The sequence below is a fragment of the Mus musculus genome, chromosome 3, assembly GCF_000001635.26.
Source record: "Mus musculus strain C57BL/6J chromosome 3, GRCm38.p6 C57BL/6J".
Lineage (NCBI taxonomy): Eukaryota > Metazoa > Chordata > Mammalia > Rodentia > Muridae > Mus > Mus musculus.
The window spans coordinates 85,310,082-85,332,361 of NC_000069.6; the positions used below are offsets into that span (position 1 = coordinate 85,310,082).

Here is a 22,280-nt window from a genome sequence, read left to right on the forward strand (position 1 = left end):
CTCATAGAGGCAGTGGGGAGGAGGGATGGGATACGGGGTTTCCAAAAGGGGAGGCCTGGAAAGGGGAAAACATTTGAGATGTAATTAAAGAAAATATCCAATCAAAAAAAAAGAGAGAAAGAAAGAGAGAGAGAGAGAGAGAGAGAGAGAGAGAGAGAGAGAGAGAGAGAAAGAAAGAAAGAAAGAAAGAAAGAAAGAAAGAAAGAAAGAAAGAAAGAAAGAAAGAAAGAAAGAGTTCCTTGAATATGCCTCCCCTCTGGACAGTGCTAGCCAAGGATAGCTGGGGGCTTGGCAGATGGCTTTAGCAGCCACAGAGACGAGGAAGACTATAAGGGGAACCATGCACAGGAAGAGGGGGAAGGGCATATCTTTTGGGCTCACTGGTGTGTCCCACCCACTTGCTGGCCAGCTTTCCTGCCAGAGGGAGCCACTCTCCATTCATCCAGATGATATGATTCACTTTCCGTGGCAGGGGCAGGATTTTACTGGACTTTTAACATGGAAGGCGAAGAATTAACCTTGTCTCTCTCATGATGGCAAAGCCCTGTCCCAATAGTGTCTGTGGTGGTCGTGCTTGACTAAAAGTCTTGTATCACCTCCACAAGCATTGGAGGGGGTGGAATGGTTGAGCCTGCACAAGGAGGGATAGGAAGACAGGGAAGAGGCGGTAGCTGGTACAAGTAAGCTAGAAGGAACATAAGGTCCATTTTCCGGTACATTGAATGACATCATCTTCTTTCTATAGATTTCAGCAGAGGAGGAAAACCACGGAGACAGGCCTGGGTGGGTGTGAAGAACGAGGATTCTAAGGAATGTGGTTGGGGCCCAGAAAGAAAAGTCAGGCAGAATGTGTTAGCTTCTGCATTTGGTACCCCAGGAACCTCCAGTGGGCGAGTACTGAGGGGGAAAGAGGGTGGGGCACAGAGTGCCAGGGTCCCCATTTCTAGGACTAACTACTCAAAAGGAACACAGGTGTTAAAACAAAGAAAAGACAAACATAATTGGGAATATCAGCCAGTACCTTGATCTTCCTGGTGAGACAGAGGGGTTGGAATAGTGCCTGAACCTAGAGAAGAACATGTATCCTTGGATGAGGAGAATCTTAAGTGAGAAAAATAAGGACTATTAAATGAGTCACAGCTACTTCCTGGCCACCATCCTTGGATCTGAGACCCCTTTAAAAATGGCCCACAGCCCACTCTTCCCTGTCTGGTCAGAGGGGCAATACCAACACTCCACGATTTCCTTTCCAACACCAGGCCTTCGAAGTGACATGTTGCCAAGATATTCATTTGGCTTGGCACAGCTTGGGGTCCCTCTGTGGGCTGAGGAAGTTCACTGGCTCATCCTTGAGTGCTGGCATCCAGGAATTCCTGGGCTATGGCCTAGACTCCCTCCCTTTCATTCTTAAGTCAGCTTCAAAGAGAGAAATTTAAGTGGTTCCTTGATGTCCGTTTTGTTTGTTTTTTGTTGTTGTTGTTGTTGTTTGTTTCTTGAGACAGAGTTTCTCTGTGTAACAGCCCTGGCTATCTTGGAACTTGGTTTGTAGACCAGACTGGGCTAGAACTCTCAAAGATCCACCTACTTCTTTAATCCACGAGTGCTGGGATTAAAGGTATGCACCACCACCTCTACCACCACCACCACCACCACCACCTCTACCACCACCACCACCACCACCACCACTCCAACTCTTTGATGTTCATTTAAGATAGCCCGTGGGGGTTAGATCACTGAAAGCTAAAACCACTAACCATTAGCATTGTTATGGGATGATCTACTCGTGCAATGATTTGCCTTCGTCACCCTTCTTTCACACTTCAGAATTGCCTCTGAGCAAGGCAGGTTAGACAATTAAAGGAGTTCCCAAGCTAGTGAAGACCAGTGCTCAGAACTTACATTAAAAAAAATCTCCTTCCATTCTGTATTAGAAATCTGAGTGGTAGCCAAGCTTGAAAGAAGCCTCCTATGTGATTATTATTAGGGACCTGGTTCAAACTTGCATCTCAAGTAGCCACCAAGGGTTTTTGGTTCTGTCTTTCCAGGATGCCTCCATCGCCATGAAATCCTCCACACCCTCTTTTTACCCCTCATTGCCCCTTCCACCAAGATTATTTTGAGAAGAAAAGCAGCAAGCATTTCTCAAGGTTGCCATTCCCCCTCTCAGGTTCTGTTCAATTCAAACTGCCCCAGCCAGTGTTGTGGGCGGAGCATCCCCTGAAGTTTCATCATCCATCCATCATCCTCACCGCTGCTGGTGGAATTAGGGCACGCAGGTCCTCCTTGGCGGGCTCTCCCAAGGTCTGAGGGCTCATCTCTCACTGCTCTGCTTAGGAGCCCTTCCTACAAAGCTCTATATATCCAGCCATCTCCTGTATAGACAGGGGGTGGGTGGGGAGGGCAATCAGCTCTGGCTCCCAGGACATTGGGGCATCTGATTGCTTCCTCACCTCCAAAGATTTCTTAAGCTTCACTCTCACTGTGTTCCTTTCTGGACTCTTCAGCCCACCTCCCTCCTCGAGAGTTGGCAGAGCGTATGTTGAGGGAGCTGAGCTGAGCAACAGGGAGCTGTAGAGCATTTCTGAGACTTGGGAAGCCCTGATTGGGGGTATGGATCACTCTAGAGGGAAGGCTGTGTTGGATTCTGTCTCCTTGGGCCTCCCTGTCCCCACAAGGTTCTTACATCAACCTTTGCCAAATCCAAAACCACCTTTTCTCCTTTCTTGTCTTTGCTTTGTGTGATGACCACTCCAGATTTGTTCTATCTCTCATGCCTTGAGGGAGACGCTGGTTTATGCAGCCTTTTATGTCTCTGAGTATTTAATGGCTAAAGAGCCCCCACAGTGTAAGAAAAAGAAGCATGCCAGTTACTGTCTCCTTGCTGTGACCAAATACTTGAGTGGGTTGCTGGGTGTCTTTGTCCCTCTTCCCAATGTGGCCATATTGAATAAATGTCCTTTTCTGCTCTCTATTATTAATTTGGTTCTTTTATTAGCTTATGTAGGGCACATGGGTTGACCTGACTTGGAGTACAAGTTGTGAGCCCTAAGTTCTACATCACTGCTTAATAACCAAATTTGGAAAATCTGGGACTCTTCATGGGAACTTCACTTTCACCAGAAATTCAAGTAAGCCCTACACTTGACACCAGACCCATTGCAGTATAATAAATCAGTTAACCAAGCAACATTTGCCAGGAGACACTGGAAGATCAACACCCAGTTTGATAAATGGTTAATAATGATAATGTGCACACACACAGAGGCACACACACATACACAGAGGCACACACACACACACACAAACCATACACAAACATACACACACACACCATGAGCTGGGGGCGGGGACACACTCATCTTTTGTGTGTATTTTCTTAGAGTTCATTCATCAGAGAGCTGGAAGGAAACTCAGAGAGTTTATATCCACATGTGAAGAGCCATGGTTGAGGATTCCACCTGGTCTGAGGTGACAGCACAGTAGCACACAATTGTACACAATAACACACAGAAGCAAGACAATAGCAGAGCCCCTGGTGTTTGTCCACACCATTCCCAACTCACTTTCCCTTTTGCTTGCCCTAATTCTGAGCATCCACAGGGAATCCCCTGGTCTCTACCTCTCTCCTTTTCCCACAGTCAGTGCAGCTATCCTGGCTGTTCACTTGCAGGCAAACTGACCAGAGCCCATAGGATGGTGCAGCCCCAGGACCTTCGTTCTTGTTTCTAAGGAGTTCTAAGGAGATGGTATTTGGATTGTTTGCAGTGTAGGTGTTTTGTACCAAACATCCAGCTTTCCTGCGGCTTCCCTTCTGTTAAACTATTGATTCTTTGTCTGGGCAGCTGACAGGCAGCTTTGATGTGGGGATCTGTTGTGGTTTCTAGAGGAAGGAGATATTGGTGGGAGGATTTACAGCTGTTTGAAGAATTCTCCTTCCCTGGCAATTGTTCTGGAGGAGGCGACTGCAGGTTTCCTTGGCTGGAGGCAGCTTTCCTGAACTCTGTCTCTCCCAGAGAAGGAGAGAGAGAAAGCTGAAGTGCTTCCAAATAAAGATCGGAGATTGGATCTGAAGGGATTTGTTTTTAAGCAGTAAGAAATTCCAGATGCAGCCCACAGCACCAGCAGTTTGCTCCCTCCAGGCAAAGGGGCTGCCTTGGTAGAAGGGAGACAGGAAGGACACGGGAGGGCTTTACTGGCCGCCTCACCTACACATTTTCCTTTTACATTTTTCTGCCATTTGAGATTTCCCTGCTCTGTTTACAGCAACTTTCAGCAAGTGAACCGTGCTTTCTGGGGACCCCAACTTCCTTCCGTCTCTCTACAGCAGCACAAAAGTCAAGATTTTAATGCGTGGCACTGTGTTTTAATAGACCATTAAACTACAGCACCACACATTACCCAGCTAAGACACAACTGCAGACATAGCGAAGATGTGCTCTTGGGAAAGCACTACTTACCTTAATGGGAAGAGGCTGTGTGAGCAACTGAGCATCCCTGCAAAGCAAGCCAAGAGGAAGGGACTGGGAGAGAGGACAGACAGGAGCCTTGATGTAGGAGAATCAAACCCTCATCTCAAACCCTCTTTAGCAAAGCAGGGAAACTCTGGCCAATGACCTGTCAGTTGCATTATTGAAAGACGTTTGCCAACCCATGAATTTTAAGGTCCCTTGGCATTCTAGGCCCATTCCCATTGGTCTCAAGGTTGAAGAAACTTTGAGATATGTGATCAATTGTCTTAGGGTACGTATGTGTACATACATCATATACATATACATATACATATACACACATATACATATTCCTAATATACCTCATATACCTATACATATACATGGGGGAGAGAAAGGGGGCAGGGATCGGAGGGTTCATTTTCACGGTAGTTCTTTCTGTCTCAATAACATATAAGACTTAGGATCTGTCTCTTTTGCCATTTCAGAGAGGGCTAGAGCAAACGGTGTCTAAGAGAGAAGCAGAGGGATTCTCTCGGGCTGTGACGTCAGAGAGAGACCCCCCCTATCCTGCCACTGTGCAGGTCATTTTCCACCCACCTTGCTCTGCATCAGGAAAATCTCTCTGAGAACAGGAGTCTTCCAAGCCTTGCATGTGTGGGAGCTGTGAAAAGCATTTCCCCACCAAAAAAATTCCATCTCCACTCGCAGGCTTTTTCCTTGGATTCTTCCCGACTCCACAGCAACATTATAAAACCCTATTGCATACGTACTTGAGATAAAGGAGGATCTACTCCCCAAACACACTCTATATGCACACCCAGGCCTGCAGGAAACAGGAAGAAATGGAAAGACAAGGGAAATAACCCCCAAATCAGAGTACAACAAGACTTTTCCAACCACTGAAATAGTCTGCTCTTTCAGCCTTGAAGTAATCGCTTTTTTACTCACCCAGGGACATTTTATTCTAGGTGAGCGGACAGGAATGTTAATTCCATCCATGCTCCTTTCCAAGGATTGGCTTGAGAAAAGGACTCCCTCTCTCTCCTTTTAAATGAAGGCTTGGTGAAGAGGGCACACGGGCCAGGTCTGCAGGTGAGATTTGAAATGGATCTGGGTGGGGCCCTGTCCTCTCTTTGACTGGACCGTGAAGCCTGGAGGCTCCCTTCCACCTTTCTGTCTTCTAGGGAACTTGGAACACAGATACACAAGGGCAACTTTTAAAACATTATTTTTCTTTTAAAAATTCAGTTACGCAGGACGGGGGATGCAGCTCAATGACTGGGCACGCTTGTGCAGAATAAGTGAGACCATGGGTTCAATTTCCAGTAGCAAATAAAAGAAAAAATTTTTAAAGAAATGCATGTCTAAACCCTTCCATATATATATAAGATATATTTTACATATATCATTGCAAATCAACAGCATGGGAAAGTAGAACGTGAAAAAAAATGAAGAAAATGATGCCCCCCCTTCACCTTTTTGTTCCTCCATGCTTTTCTTTGGGCCATTATCATTTGGAGAGACCCATCTTGCTTATTTCAACTCAAGGGACAATCAGATAAACATCTGTAGAGAAAGGAGACAGAAACATGTCTTCCTGCCCTAGTCTTCTGCAACTTAGAATGAACTCAACATGTCTGGGCAACATCTTCAAGATCAGCTACAATCTGTGTAGCATCAGTGAAGAGCGAGTTTGTGGAGAGATGCTGGGAAGGGAACAAAGTCTGGAGGCCAGACATGACCTAAGAGGAAACAGGAACTGAATGTGAATTTCTTCTCATAGTTTTATGGTAGCTATCTCTTCCCTCCCACCTCCTATTAACAGAAGGATTGTAGACAAGCAAAGACAACATTTGATGGCCAATGTATGGATTCACCTTAAGTGTCCTGAATTTGTTCTGATCTTAAAACATTCAATTATCCTCTCACTCACTCAAAAACCATGCATATTTGTCTACTTGCTTCTCATGGTAAATGGGATTAGTGAGCAAATACCTCATCCTTCTGTCCATGTTCTTGGAACCATGTACCTTGAAACTCTGCATTGTATATGTGCTAAATGGAATCCCTGTATCTGAATGGAATGGGTCACACATCCTCCTCTGATGAATGGGGTATTAGTATATCACAGGTGATGTGTTTTATAAAGCCAAGGATATGTTTTATAGAGCTTGGTATGGTATGATAGGAGGGGGGTACCTCAGTGGGCCCATGCTAAGGCATCCCTCCCCCCTGAGGTACCAGCCATCCACAAGTGTAGTATAGAATAGAGTTTATTTGGGGGCATAGGGAGGGGAGTTGAGAAGGGAGTAGAGGTAGAGGCAAAGAAAGAGAACAGAGAGGGAGAGGGAGAAGAGGGAGGGGGAGGGGGAGAGGGAGAGGGAGAGATCAGCCAGGAACATGTAGAAAGAGAGGTGGAGGGGGAACAGGAAAGAGGGAGAAGGGGGTCCGATAGAGAAAAGGGCAGATAGAGAGAGATGGAGAAGCCAAACAGTCCTTTGTAAGGGTCCATGATTTTCTAAAGAATGATAGCCCAGACTCAAATAGTATGTAAATGAAATGAGTGTTTTATTTTGCTGAAGTCCAGTGTTCTGGGGTCTCCCATGACCAAGCTAGAGAAACACCCAAATGCACTTGCAGGCCTGATTTAAAGCACATTAGGGAATTCTGGGGTAGGTGACCTCTATGTTAATCTGTTGTGTCCATCTCTCCAGACATTCCATTTCTGTAGTGTGGGGGCTAGAAACTTGCTGGAGAGGTCTGGAGACTGTTGCTGAGGAAGTCTGGAAACTGCTGCTGACCCATTGTCCTTGCCTCAGGGCAGGTGACAGGGCAGCTTCTGAGGCCTGGACTTGCCTGAAATTGCCCAGTTCTTAGAAACAGACATTTAGGCCTAGTCTCCTGAACTGCCAATTTGAAGCCTGTCATGGAGTCAGCCTAGCCTTCTCACCCTTTTATAACAAGCCAGGACTACCTGACTGTTGCTAGGTAACTGTTGGGCGGAGCGTAGAAGGAATACCAACAACAGGTAAGCTGTCTTGTTTCCTCTGCCTTTCTGATACCACCATGAAAAGGATGGGCTCCAACTAGCCCTTAGTCCTAAGAAAAGCATGAGAAACCCATGAAGCAGGGCTTTCCCAGCTCCGTCGCCCAGCTGAAGAATAGGTGTCTGAACAGGCCTGAGCCAGCCTGAACCAGCCTGAGCTGGCCTGAACCAGCCCAGCAGCCAAGCTCCATCCACATCAGACCTAGGAAAGACAAACATTGGTGGTGGCTAGCTACCAGCGCTTTGCAGTTCCCATTTTGCTGCAGTTTGATAGTCATGACTGGTATAGACACCTTCAGTCTTCCAGGCACTTGATAGGATGCCAGAGAAGGCAGGAGGCTTTACCAGGCTCGCTTTCCATTAGAGCCCATTACAATTTACATACACACCTTGCCCACTTAGTCTTTTGTGTGGCCAGTTTTGAGATGAGGAGTCTGAGACATAAGAAGGCTAGCCAGCCCATATCTCGAGCTGGAACTCAAACCTGGGTCTTCTAACTCCAAGTGCTAGGTTTTCCCACCACCTCATAGGAACCTGCACCTGCTTTAGAAGTCAGCATCTCTGGCTGGAGTTGCAGATGGCTCTAAATCCGGTGGTGGGTATTTGAAAAGTGACCCAAAGGGTGCTGTTCTGTGAACTAGAGGACAAGGAGAAATAATTGTCGTTTTTTACCGCCCCAAAATGGTTCCCCCTTTGCAATCAAACCAATCTCTGTTTACAAGTATTTAGCATGGTTCTAGAAATTGCATTTTGAAATTATGCGAACAGAGAGAGAAAAGACAGCCCACACAGTGAGTGATTTCTCGTGGGTAATTGGCTGCTGGTTCTGGCTCCAATGATGCCGTCTTTTTAGAGTATAATTAGTGATTTCAAAGGAAACTGTTAGAGATGGCTGAAATCTCCAAAGAAAGGCTTTTGTAGCTCCTCCTATCAGGGCGCTTCTAAAATGCGTGCTGACAAAACACTTTTTGTTCTTTTCTAATGACCTTTCAAGCTACTTTCTAAAATCCTGGTTTCTAAGACTCAGAGAGATTGATCCTCTCCTTTATGCTCAAGGTCACTTCATGATCAAGATGGCTGCTTCAGACTGAGCCTTTACAACTGCGTTTAAACTTCAGGGGGAAGGAAGGGCTGGCTCCTCCCAGCTGAGTCAGTTATTTTTAGGGAAGACATACATGTCCAAAGTTCCATCACACAGCTCTTACTTACAACCCATTGACTGCAATGGCGACACCCAGGCATATCTGGCTGTGAGAGAGGCTGGGTCAATGGAGCTGAAAATTAGGGTTCTTTTGCTAAGGAGGAAGACAAGAATAGAGGTTGGGACAGAAAGCGAGTTTCAGTCATCAAATGTAACAGTAAAGAATCACAGCTTTGAGTGTGAGGTGAGGGTGATTAGAAATCCACAGTAAAGCAAAGGTGTTTGGCTAACTCTCAGACCTTGGCTAGAGAAGAATGTTGCCTTCTGACTCACTATGTTAAAGATGCTGCCCCTGATTTGGATGGAGCCGTGTAGAGTTCATCGCACTCTCTGCAGACAACGCGGATAGGAAATGTTGCACTGTTAATCAGGATCTGAGAGCTCTAGGAAGGCTGAGAGCCTGGGTAAAAGCTAGCAAGAGAAAACTTAACAGGAGGAATAATCAGCCTTGATCTTCAGACTAAGAAAAATAACGGCACTCTGGTTTTGTTTCCAGGAGATACCTAGAATAGTCAAGCCTAAAGCGGGTGAAATAGGATCCAGGTTGCCAGGAACTTGAGGGGGAAGGAACTGCTACTGTTTTGTGGTATAGTGGCTTTATAGGTGTCCACCAAGCCATGGGCTAATGGTGTGGTTCCAGAGTGATGTTAACAGACAGTGGAGAAACCTTTAAGAGGTAGGGCCTGGTTAGAGTTTAAGTTACTGGGTGTATACCCATGAAGAAGGGGGATATCAGGACCTGATCCTCTCTATGTCTTTGTCTCTGTCCCCACCTCCTCCTCTCTTCCCACTTCCCAGCAGCCACGGGGTGAACAGTGTTTGTTTTGTTTGGTTGTTTTCGATGTGTTCTTCCTACCACATATTGCCTTACTACAGACCCAAAGCAATAAGGCCAAATGACAACGGGCTATTCATGTGGGCCCCAAATAAACCTTTCTTCCCTATAAATTGATTATCTCAGTTATTTTGTCATGGTACCGGGCTTGAATTTTGCAAGGTGAAGAGCTCTGGAAATAGCCGCACGATGTGCTGGCATTAGTCACACAAGGGCACGATGTGCTTAACACCGCTAAACGGCATGCACAAAGTGGATCTGACAGTTAATGTCATCTTATGTGTATCCTTCAGTGGAAAATGTGGAAATCAAATAACTGTATAGATGGAGGTGGAGGGGGTATTGCTCAGCTCTAGGTTTAACCTCCGTGTGTTAGCGGGAAGACATAGCTGTCAGAACATGTACTTGGATCTGGCCCTTGACTGCAGGGAAAGTGGAAGCTAATGTTTGTAGCCTGCTTGCACCCTTTGATGGGTCCCTAACAAGGGTCCTGTCAAGTAAGCGAGCTCATACATACAGGTAGCCAGGACATGTCTCCAGTCTTTCCTCAGCCCATGCTTGTCCACTCCAAAGGTGGGGGCATCAGTGCTAGGACCTTGAGGAACATCAAAGCCCTGGTGCCCCCAGCCAGCCTGTGCTGAAGCTCCTGTTGTGTGGAGTGGCTTCTGGGGGAGCATTTTATAACTGAGGGACATTTCATTAGTATGGGGACACTCAAGCCAGGTAGTGTTAACAGCAATTAGGGTTTTTTTTATCAAGCAATTAGTGGTCTTTGCCACTTGTCACTTAGCAGAGTGACATATAGGAAACATAGGAAGCAAACCATGAAGAAGATGGAAGGAAATGATGGGACAGAACTGCCATGACAGTGTGACAAAGGCTGAGAGAGAGCACAGACAGCAGCCAAGAGGTGCTGGAAGTCACATCACCTCAATAGCATCCTCAGGACAGTGGGACATGGAGGCACACATTTTCCAACTGGTTAGTCCCAACTGGTTTATTCAGCGGCTTTCATCTCAATGTTCAAGTTAGAATCAGTGGAGAACTCTTCAAAATACCAATGCTTGATTCCCACCCCAGGTCGGTTAAGTTAGGACCCTCAGGAAGAGACCTGGTACATTGTTGAAAGAATGTATATGATTCTCATGTGCACCAGGGTTGAGTAGTCTGAAGGACCCCTGTGAAGGGTTGTTGGAGGCTCTGAGCCATCAGGGATTTCCTCCAGGAATGGTGCCACCCAGTGACTTCACTACTAACAACATATCTTTCCTCTGGCTCATTTCATGGCTTTAAGGGCAAAAACAACATCCTTGTCAAAGATTGGGAATCCTTGTCACTGGAGCCAGCCCTCCCAGCCTGTCCACTCTCCCCAGGACGTTGATGACTTCTTTACTTCATGTCTATTCTGAGCATCCCCTCTTCCCCTTTCCTTCTTCGTTGCTGCTAAGAATCGCCCTCCTTCCACCAGATCTCTTCATTCAACTGATGGGGCCATGCCCACTGCTATGACCTGTTCACTGATGTCAAGCAAGTGAACCTCTCTCTGCTTTCCTTAATTGCCCATCTAGACAACACACTTGAAGCCTGTTCTCTTTGTTGTGGCAAACTGCAGCTGTTTTCACCCCTGTGTCTGATTGGCAGCACACAGCAACACATGAGAGAGTTGACAGGGCATAAGGACCTTGCCTTACTAACTCAGGTTCCTGGAGTGTCAGGGCTCATCACTCAAAAGCCTGTGTGGGAAAAGCTTGGGTCCCAGTCTGTGGCATTTACTGGGAGGAAGTGGAAGTTCTAGGAAGTAGAACCCAGTGGAAAGAAATTGGGTCATGAGCAATAGTAACCGCTATTGGAAATAGTTTACATTTTAGTTCTTCTCAAGGACCCAATGTTCTTAATATCCTCAGCATTTTCCTGTTATCCTTCCTCCCTGTTATGGGGTCAGAGGTCAACTTGCCCTAGGACGGGGAGTCTTGGAGGACCTGTGAGGTAGACATACTCTAATCTGAGTCAAGATGGGACCCTTCTGGCACCCAGAGGGTTTTTTTCCAATGAATTAAAATAGCACATGACAATTTCCTACTATCATATGCATGACAGGAGAGTGCATTTTTTCTTTTCTTTTCTTTTCTTTTTTTCTTTTTTGTCTTTCCATCTGCTCCCCAGCAACCATGAGGTGAACAGGCTTCCTCTGCCACACTCTTGCCACGACATACTGTTTTCTCAAGCAGAAAGTAACACAGCCAAGTGGCCATTGATCAAAGGCTCTGAGTCTATAAACCATGCAAAATATTTTTTCCTTTTATATTAATTTTTCCCTTGGATTTTTCACAGTAACAGGAAGTGAGTTAACATGCTGGGAAACCTATAGTATTATTAAAACACTGCTTATTTTACTCAGGTTTGCCCACTGGCTCTTTACAGTATGGTATGAAATGTTAAGAAGGAGTCTTTCCTAGGCTACTGTAATTTCATATAATTCCCTGTGTTTTGGAGGAGGTAGAAGAGAAGGTTTACTTTTGTTACTTATTTTCCCCCAGTAAGAAAGGAAGGTGAGAAAATTAATTCTTATTTTATACCCCAAGTAAGGAGTAGCTTTCCCACCCAAAGAATTTAAAACCCCCCTCCACCTTCACAGCATGAAAAAAGAAAGTCACAGCAGAAAAGGGAAAAGAGATTAACACAGAGGCAGGGTCTGGGTGGGGAGGGGTAAGGAGGGAGGGGGAGAATGGTTGATAGGAAAGTTGAGAACAGGATTTCCGATAAATGAAACAAGAGGTATGCTAAGCTAGAGCTCTGAGATAACTGCTTTACGATGTCCAGCAAAAGTCTCAAAGGAGGGGGCTAAAGAGCAGAACTGTCCCCCCACCCCCTGCACCCCCCCCCGCATTCCTCACACCCTCTCTACCCTTCCACCCCCGTTTTTAGATCTACTGCACTCTCACTTGTTTTCTAAGTCGGAGAAATTTTAAATTGATATTAAATCAAGACAAAAACAAAAATCTAATGCACTGATATAAATGAACAGCTCCATTCAGGGGCCCGCCTCTGCTATGGCCCAGTATTCCTTCAGTGTGTCTCCTGAGAGAGTCCATGCTCTAGGGTTTCATGTGCTCTGTGAGGTGTTAGAGGGTGGAGGTTGTCTTACTGTGATGTCTAGAGGTGAAGACTTGGGGAGATAATTGGGTTTAGTTACCACTCCTTGAGATAAAGTCCCCGTGATTGATTCCTGGTGACTGTATAAGAAAAGTCAGAAACTCTGGAGTGTTATTAATGCCCGAGTACCTTCCCTGTGTTTCACTGTGCAATCCACTGTCGTGCCTTGAGACTCAGTCAGTAATAAGTCTACTACTAGATGCAAACCCCTCAGCCTTGGGCCTCAGTACTGTGAGCCAAAATGAACCTCCTTATAAAAAATTATCTAGCTTCTGGCAGTTCATTACAGTAATGCCAAAACAGATGAGTGCAGTCTCACTGTCAAGGTTTAGTGCCCGGGAAAGAGGCACTAATTCAGGCTGCCTCCTCCATAGCGGGGGGGGGGGGGTTACTCATACGTGGCTTGTTGCTTGTTAGGTTTGTGGTTTAAATGAAATGTCCCCATCTTCTTTCTGGGACACTTGAACATTCGGTTCCCAGTTGGTGGTATTATATTTTTCGGGTGCATTTCTGTCAACAGACCACCTTCCCTGAGGGCTGGGGCTTTTCTCATATAAAATGCATGATAAGTCCGTGGGAGGTTGAGGATCTTCTGGGGTCCATTTGAAAATAGCTCACTCTGCAAGCCATTGCTCATGCCCGAAGCTTAAACCATCCATCTCCACTTCGCCGGATATCCTTCATAAGAGGACTCTTTCTCCCCCTTGCTTGAAATATTTTTAGGAGAATTAGGAGATTAAACAAATAGCATGTGATTGGGAGAAATGAAGCCTACTGCTAAAATTGGACTGACCTACATTTTGTGGGGGCTGAGTGATTTATTCTCCACATTCCTTTAAGAGTTGAATCTTGGTTATTTCTCCAGAAGGACTGTGATCAAGATTAGTTATGTTTGGAGGCACAAACAGTCAAGCTAATATTTGGTAGCCGTGTATAAAATAGGAAGGAATAGGGAGGTACAGGAGACAGCTGAGACCTGCACGAGATGGTATTTGAATTCCACATGGGGGTGTTTGGATGATATTACCCAATTCAAGTGCTGAGTGCGCTAGTCTTTATGCCCTGGACTGACCGTTTTGTAGCCAAAGCCCCACAGAAAGCAATCAGAAACATTTAAGGCTGGGATTTCTGAAGCCGAGAGCAGCCCCCTGTGTGCTTCTTAGAGCATTGATTAGATTTGTCTGGAAATGATGCTTTCTGGTGTGTGTGTGTGTGTGTGTGTGTGTGTGTGTGTGTGAGAGAGAGAGAGAGAGAGAGAGAGAGAGAGAGAGAGAGAGACAGAGAGAGAGAGAGACAGAGAGAGACAGAGAGAGAGACAGAGAGACCGAGAGAGACAGAGAAAGAGAGAAACAGAGAGAGAGACAGAGAGAGAGACAGAAAGAGACACAGAGAGAGAGAGAAAGAGAGACACAGAGAGAGAGAGAGACACAGAGAGACAGACAGACTCTGAGAGAGAGAGGGAGATCGAGAGAGAGAGAGAGAGAGAGAGAGAGAGAGAGAGAGAGAGAGAGATCTGTTAGCATCTATATTGAAGCTCCTGGCTCTGCAGGGACTTGAGGCCTCAGTAAAGTCTCTCCCTTTGTCCTTGGCAGTCAAAGAGAACCAACACTCTGGAGAGATTCTCTAAAACCCACCTCTCAATTATGAAGCATTGGTTTTCCCAAAAGTGGCCTTGAATTTCCAAGCTCCTCATCTATGCCCTCCAAAGTGCTGGTAAAATAGTACTGCTAAGCCTTGACCTTCTCCCAGTGGGAACTTCTGGGTGTGGACAGATGCCAACCTCTGCCTGGGGTCTTTAGTCTCCCTCCTCCAGCCCAGGGCCCCGTATGGAGAAGGCCTGGCTGCAATCTCCTTGGTGAGAGGTCAGATGACCAGAGGTAGGGAAGAGCACAGGGGAGCAGCTGTCCTCCGTGAGGGAACAGGGACACTGGATCTGAGATGGAGTGAGGCCTGCCTTTGCATGTGGGGCCGTGAGGAGTCACAGACTTCCTAAGAGGGAAGGGGGGCTCCAGAAAGAGTTTTAGGTATTGGATATCAGCCATGGGATGCTTGGTTTCCTGGGTGTAGGGAAAGCAGTCAGAATGAAACATCTACTGGCATGAATTTGATTGTCAAAAATTAGATAGTCAGCAATGCAGTAGAAAGAGTTGCTAGTCTGAGGAGTCTATGATAGAGTCCTGGCAGCTTAAGATGATGATTAGAAGATGTGAGATTGGATTAGATTATGTGTGAGATCCATAGCTTTTGTCAGCATCTCGACACACAAAATGTTAAGAAGTACATAATCAATGACCTGAGCTTACAGTGGCTCTTCTCCACCCTCAGCCACAAGGGGACTTCTGAGAAGACATACCTTACAGTTGGATCTCATGGAGGCATTTCCTCAACTGAAGCTCCTTTCTCTGTGATAACCCCAGCTGTGTCAAGTTGACACAAAACTAGCCAGTACAATTGACCCCTTGTCAACTTGACACACAAAAACATCACTAGTAAGCCTCAACCCTTACAATCTTATTCATCCCCATTCTAAATAACTTTAAAAGTCCCACAGTCTTTACATATTCTTAAAATTTCAATCTCTTTAAAATATCCATCTCTTTTAAAATTCAAAGTCTTTTTACAATTAAAAGTCTCTTAACTGTGGGCTCCACTAAAACAGTTTCTTCCTTCAAGAGGGAAAATATCAGGGCACAGTCACAATCAAAAGCAAAAGTCAATCTCCAACCGTCCAATGTCTGGGATCCAACTCACGATCTTCTGGGCTCCTCCAAGGGCTTGGGTCACTTCTCCAGCCAGGCCCTTTGTAGCACACGAGTCATCCTCTAGGCTCCAGATGCCTGTACTCCACTGCTGCTGCTGCTCTTGGTGGTCATCTCATGGTACTGGCATCTCTAAAACACTGCATGACCCCTTCAGTCCTGGGCCTTCAATTGCAACTGAGGCTGCACCTTCACCAATGGCCTTCCATGGCCTCTCACAGTGCCAAGCCTCAGCTGCTTTGCGTGACCCCTTCATGCCTTCAAAACCAGTACCACCTGGGTGACCCTTACATATTACCAAGTCCCACTGCAGCAGGAGTACAACCTTGGCCATCTCTGGAACACAGCCTCTTTGTGCTTTCAGAAAACACTTCCAGAAGATGTCACCTCAATGATGCTGGTCTCTTCTTAATCACCGCTAATTTCTTAGCTCCAGCTAACCAGCATCAATAGTCCCAGTAATGCAAAGGTTTTGCTTTAGTAGTTCTGGTATCTTGTTAATCACAACTGATTCTTCAGTCCCAGCTAACCAGAACCACAGAATAATCAAACTCCAAAATAGCAATGTCCCTGAAAAGAGTCTTTAATTTTCCCTCTGAAACTTCACAAGCCAGGCCTCCATCTTCTGCACTGTTCTCAACATTATCTTCCAAGCTCCTACACAACATCCGACAGAGCTCTTAACAACGAATGGATCTTCAAGCCCAAAGTTCCAAAGTCCTTCCACAGTCCTCCCCAAAACATGGTCAGGTTGTCACAGGAATACCCCACTCTGCTGGTACCAATTTGTCTTAGTCAGGGTTTCTATTCCTGCACAAACATCATGACCAAGAAGCAAGTTGGGGAGGAAAGGGTTTATTCGGCTTACACTTCCATGCTGCTGTTCATCACCAAAGGAAGTCAGGACTGGAACTCAAGCAGGTCAGGGAGCAGGAGCTGATGCAGAGGCCATGGAGGGATGTTCTTTACTGGCTTGCCTCACCTGGCTTGCTCAGCCTGCTTTCTTATAGAACCAAGACTACCAGCCCTGAGATGGTCCCACCCACAAGGGGCCTTTCCCCCTTGATCACTAACTGAGAAAATGCCTTACAGTTGGATCTCATGGAGGCATTTCCTCAACTGAAGCTCCTTTCTCTGTGATAACCCCAGCTGTGTCAAGTTGACACAAAACTAGCCAGTACAACATACTAGGTGTTCACTGGGAAAATACAGACAATGCTAGGGGTATTGGCTAATCCAGCCTGGTCCCCTCAGTAGTGCTCCTCCAATATGAAGATCTCCCAAGGCAAGGTGAGAAAGCAGGAGACCACAAAAGAAAACACCAAATGATCTTATCATACAAAACACAGAAACCTTTATGCAGAAAAGAAACCATAAACAAAATTAAAAGCAACTGATAAACTAATAAGGCTACTCATAAGCTACATAGCAAGCAGTTGATCTTCTAAATGTATAAAGAAAAGAGATTGAAAATTAGGGAAAGACCTAAAGGATTAATTTATAGATGAGGATAGTCAAATGCTGGCAACATTTAAGGACTACATACACCCCTAGCCAAATTAAAATAAAGCCACATTTCCCCCAATTATATTGAGAAAATGAAGATCAATAATGCCTAATGTCTAGCCATAAACTGCCGTGGGATTATAAACTGGTGTAATCTTTTCAGAGAGAAATTGAATAGTTGCTAATTAAATTTAAAATGCATATGATTCCTTTGATCCAGAAATTTTATTTCTAAGAATTTATGTCTCAGAAAAGTCACACAAATGTGTCCAATGTTTACTGACTCAATATACTAGCAAAAGCCTAAGAGCAACACAAATATTAATTAATAGTAGGATGATTGCTAATTCATTCTGGTTGTGACACACTGTGTAATACTATATAGCTATTTAAAAAGAGTGATGTTACAGCCTTGTGCTGATATGGAACAAGGCCCATAATATGCTATTAAGCTTACAAAAGGCATTCATACATAGTCAGCAATCCTATTTTAATCTTTACTGTGAACTACAAAATGGCCTGGGTGTATATATAAGCACCCTTAGACGTCCACTTCCTATCAGGACAGCCAATGTTCTGGAAAACCGTGTATCTATCCTACTAATAGTACATTCACCTGCAATCCAGATCATCACTTTTTAAAATCATTTTTCACTGTAATTTCTATATACTACTTTGGAATTTGAAAACAGAAAACAACTTTTCTTCCGAGTCTGCACCAATCCAGCTGTAATATAAATTTTATGTATGCTTGCTCTTATACATGCTCTCTTGACCCAGTTTTAAGGCACTGATGGACTGGTAGCCAATTCTTCTGTGTGAGTGAAAGATGAAGCCCATACCTAACCACCTCCCTCAGCTTGCTCTTACACTCCAGAGTTACGGCACACTCACCCCAGTTCCCCAGAGCCATGTGCAGACCCTGAGGTCTGCTGAAATCACTCTAGCTAGGCCCTCCTAATCCTGCCTACACAGCCTCCCTTTTCTTTCCTGACAACCACAGTTAAAGACACTTGCCCACAGTTGATTCCTCTTTGTGTTCTGTTACAGCCTCAGCATCCTACTACATGGTCCTGAGTGGTATGCTGTGCTCTTCCCAGAGGGAAGTGAATGTAACTAACTATAAGCCACTTTCCAGTTCTGCATCCCTGCCCATTTGCATCCAGCCTCCCTGGTGCTTTGACACTGTACCCCATGGAGCTGCCCCTCCCACTCTACCTACCATTGCCTGTCTTGGCTTCTGTACTGCTGACCTTTGCCTGGCTCCCCATTCCCTGTCTCAAGAGCCTGCACCTGGTGCATCTTTGGCCTCTGTTCTTGGCTTACAGTTTTGAGTTGCCCATCTGTCCTGTCATCTCAATGGAGTAGTTGTTGGCTAATGACCTGCTGCCTGGTCCAGCTCTCATCAAACAAAACCCAGATTTGTGGGCAGTGATCTAGCAAGTGTGACCATATATCACAGAAACGAAGCCAAAGTCAGAGAGTGTCAGACCTGGATTGGGCTGAGGATGGGGTCAGAAACCAGGCAGATAGGTTGCAGGCAGTGTGGAAACCCAGCAACGCAGCAGTCTCCAGCAAGTTCCTCTGAAACCTATGCCATGAGCCAGAATCTGAGTGTGAACGGACGATAGAAGCCCAGGGATGCAGGTGGTTAGGAGCCATATGGACTCGATGGTAGGCAAAGCAAAGCGGAGATCAGAAGGGTAAATAGATGGTCAAAAGTGCAGTGGCCAGAGAAGTGATGCTGTTATAAGGGGCAGAGAGAGATGCCTAAATGCTGACTAAGAATCCTGCTTCTACCCATTGCTAGCTGCGCAGCAAATGAGCCCAGGGACTCTCTCAAAAGTACCGCTCTTGTATGCTTTGTTTATTTGCTTTTAAAACACTCTTAGTATGTAGCCCAGGCCAGCCTCACACTTGGGGTCCTCCTGCCTCAACCACCTTGATGATAGGATTACAGGTATGGGCTACCATGTCCAGCTCTGGCTATTTTAAATTAAAGGAGTTTAACAGTTTCAGTTGCTGGAAGAGGCTCTACTAGGCATCTTCTTATCTGTTGCAGTCCACACCCACCATGTGAACACTCTGGACAGACTTGCACCCACCCTCATCTTCTCTTCCATATCCATTCACATTCCAAGGAGAATCCTTTGCAACTCACCGTCTTCTCTGTGCTGCTCTAAGTGAAACTTCCTTTATATAGTCTCATACTATTCCCATGGAAATCTGCCTGCACTTTATTCCCCTCTCCTCTACAAAAAGGCTGTAGATGCTGCTGAGTTCCTGTTGGGTTATGTGACTGCCTCTATGTACATGATAAATCTATGTAACTGATCTGTAATTAAACTTCATCAGTTAACGCAAGGGAACCTTCAGGGAATGGATGCTTTGCCCCCACAGAAGCCTCGGGTATGTAATCCTATTACAGTCCAGTTCCTTCCTCTGTTAACTAGACACAATGATACCCACCATAACATCCTCCTGGGTGTTTGCTAAACTCTGGGATCCCATGTGCTTTACCACCATACTCTTGCTATCCAGAAGGTCAGAGAGTGGTAATTCAGAAGATGCCTAGATCGATATGCAGGAGCCTCTTACTTAGGAGTCTTTGTTCTGGCCTTCTGAAGTTCTTTTGAGCAGAGGTGCTGGGGACATGGTGGCTCACAATGGTTAATCCATAGGGGTAGTTCTGGTCTGCTTTTGAGTCCAATTTCAACTCTCCTCATGTTGCAATCTTGGTTTCCACAAACCCATAAATTTTATGTCATCTACAATGGTCAATTTTGACAGTCTACTTGATTGGACTGAGAAACACCAAGGGGATTAGTGGAACACCAGCCTGGGGGTGTCTGGGAGGCATGTCCAGAAACAGTTAGAGCCCCAGGGCTCTGAACTCATGCCTACATTAAGCATTTGAAGGATTCATGATATGACAGCATTGCTGGGAGGTAGTAAAAGACAGAAGAGACGTGACCTGGTGACCTACTTCTCCCAAAGGCATGTCATTGGGAACTCTCTCACCCAGATTTCTTCTCGTGCACTCCTCTCTACTTGCTGGTCACTGTATGAACTGCTGTGATTTAGTGTCATGATGAACTTATACCTCTGATATGGCAAGATAAATAAAACAATTTTCCCCTTAAGTTGTTCTCAGGTATTTTGGCCACAGCAACACAAAAGTAAATCATTTACCATCCTGCCTGCCGTTTATCCACCTGAGTACCAAATCTCCTCTCATCCCTGCCTGAGGTTAAGCTATTTAAGAACAACAAGGGCTATCAGAATCTCCAGTCAAGACACAAACTCCCAAAGCCACCTCTGTTCCATCCCTGGTTGTTTACCAATTCCTCAGAAATCTCAGACAATTTCTATTATTGGCAGACATGGTGTTCCCTTATAGCACGCCACTTTACCACACAACTGGAATTTGTAGACAAGAAAAATGCAGCTGCTACACAGTGCAAACTGGGCTTTTATGTGACTTCCAGGCAGGAGACCGCTGTAGAATGCCACACACCTCCTTTTCATAGCTTGCTTGCTGGGACCTCTATTCATCTTATTCGTTGTATTTCTGGGAATTTTCCATGATGTGGTGGGGAGTCATGTTGCTTGCTCTCAGAATTATGCAAAAAGCCATTCTTTTCCTTGAGCAGAAAATCATGGGCACCCCAGAACTCTTTTGACTGGCAGAAAGCCATGGGGCAGGTTTTCCATGAAGGACAGAAAATGAATTGACATCAACTACATTAACCACCTCTCCTTGGGGATGGGGGGAGCTCCATGCCCAAACCTATATGTGACAGCCACTCTGAGGTTCCAAGTATTTAAATACCCAAGGTGGACTTCAGCTTCTTTAACCTGGTGACTCTTTTACTCATTGGCTGAGAGAGCTGCAATTATTATCTACCTTATTTTCCCCAATTAAGATAAGCCATTACAACAGTCTTGAGAAGACAGGAAAGGCAGCCTAGGACAACCGAACCTCATGCTTGTCAGCACTTAGCTCCAGCGGCAACCGGAGCTATGAGAGTACTGAGGACCAGACAAGAGGATAGAATCGATACTTGGCCTATAGATGGAGGAAGAGCAAAGCCCATGGTTCTCAACTGAGTCTGACTTGAATCTCTAACAACTTGGGGAGCAGCTGAGAAGGTCCCAGGGCTCTGGGCTACTTTCAGGTATCCTATCAGTGGATGCTCAGAGTGATTCAGCTCCTAATTGATCGGGCCACTGCTACAGTTCCAAGCTCATTTCATAGGTAAGTGATTTGCCTATCTCTTCTCTGTAAGTATGCAGGGTTAATTAATAGAAGGGAAAGGCACAATAGTGGGGAGGAGGAGGAGGAGTGGAGAGAAGAGGGAGGACGGAGAACAACAATACTTAAGACCTTCTAGAATTACAACGAAGCATGGCAGAGTCTATAGGGAAGGACACTCACCCTGTACTTGGGTGACTTCCAGCTTCTGCTGGTAAAGGAATGTTTTGGTCCCCAAACTAGGTTTGGTAGTGGGCAGGGAGGTAGCTTCTTCCCCTGGGTCTTTGGTAGTCTCTCCTCTCCCTACTATGCCCATTACAGTTCTGCCATGGATCTGCAGTGTATGGCTTTTTGTTCTACATTTGAGAATCACTACAAGCCTACCCTCATTGATTACCTGGCTTTGGTATGTTAACCATATATAGTGGTTTGAATGGGTTTAGCCCCTACAGACTTATGTGTTTAAATGGTTGGCCCACAAGGAGTGACATTATTAGGAAGTGTGTCCTTGTTAGAAGAAATGAGTCACTGTAAGGGTGGGCTTTGTGAACTCTGAGTGCTCAATCTCTGCCTAGTTAGAAGAAACAGTCTCACCTGGCTGCGATTGGATCAAGATGCAGAACTCTCAGCTCCTTCACCAGTACCATATCTGCCTACATGCTGCTATGTTCCCTGCTATTGATGATATTGGACCAGACCTGAAACTGCAAGCCAACCTCAATTAAATCTTGTTCTTTATAAGAGTTGCCTTGGTCATGGTGTCTCTTCCCAGCAATGGGAACCCTAACTAATCCACCATAGATCACATGCTTAGTAACCTCGCCTGGGACACTTCTAACTCTGCCATTCTGTTTCAATTAGCTCAGTTCAAGTCACATCCTTGGGGATACAGGTGGAAAGTATCTTTTAGTCAAGACTTCAAATCTTTCTCCTATGTCTCTTCTGATAGGGTATTTAACAAGCTTTGTGGAATTTTATCCATAGAGTGATCATAAATAAGGCCTAACGTTCTTATCATAAAACTCAGGGCCAGACTATAATCCCTGAGCAGTGGCTTGAATTTGCTTGACCCAG

General features: G+C 45.5%; 1 long non-coding RNA gene across 1 annotated transcript; it reads left to right on the forward strand.

Moving 5' to 3' along the window:
* Nucleotides 1-7,437: 7,437 nt before the first annotated feature.
* On the forward strand, nt 7,438-21,946 carry 1700036G14Rik (RIKEN cDNA 1700036G14 gene). Its single transcript, NR_040542.1, has 3 exons — nt 7,438-7,479; nt 20,878-21,209; nt 21,782-21,946. It is a non-coding gene; the product is annotated as an RIKEN cDNA 1700036G14 gene (long non-coding RNA).
* Nucleotides 21,947-22,280: the final 334 nt, after the last annotated feature.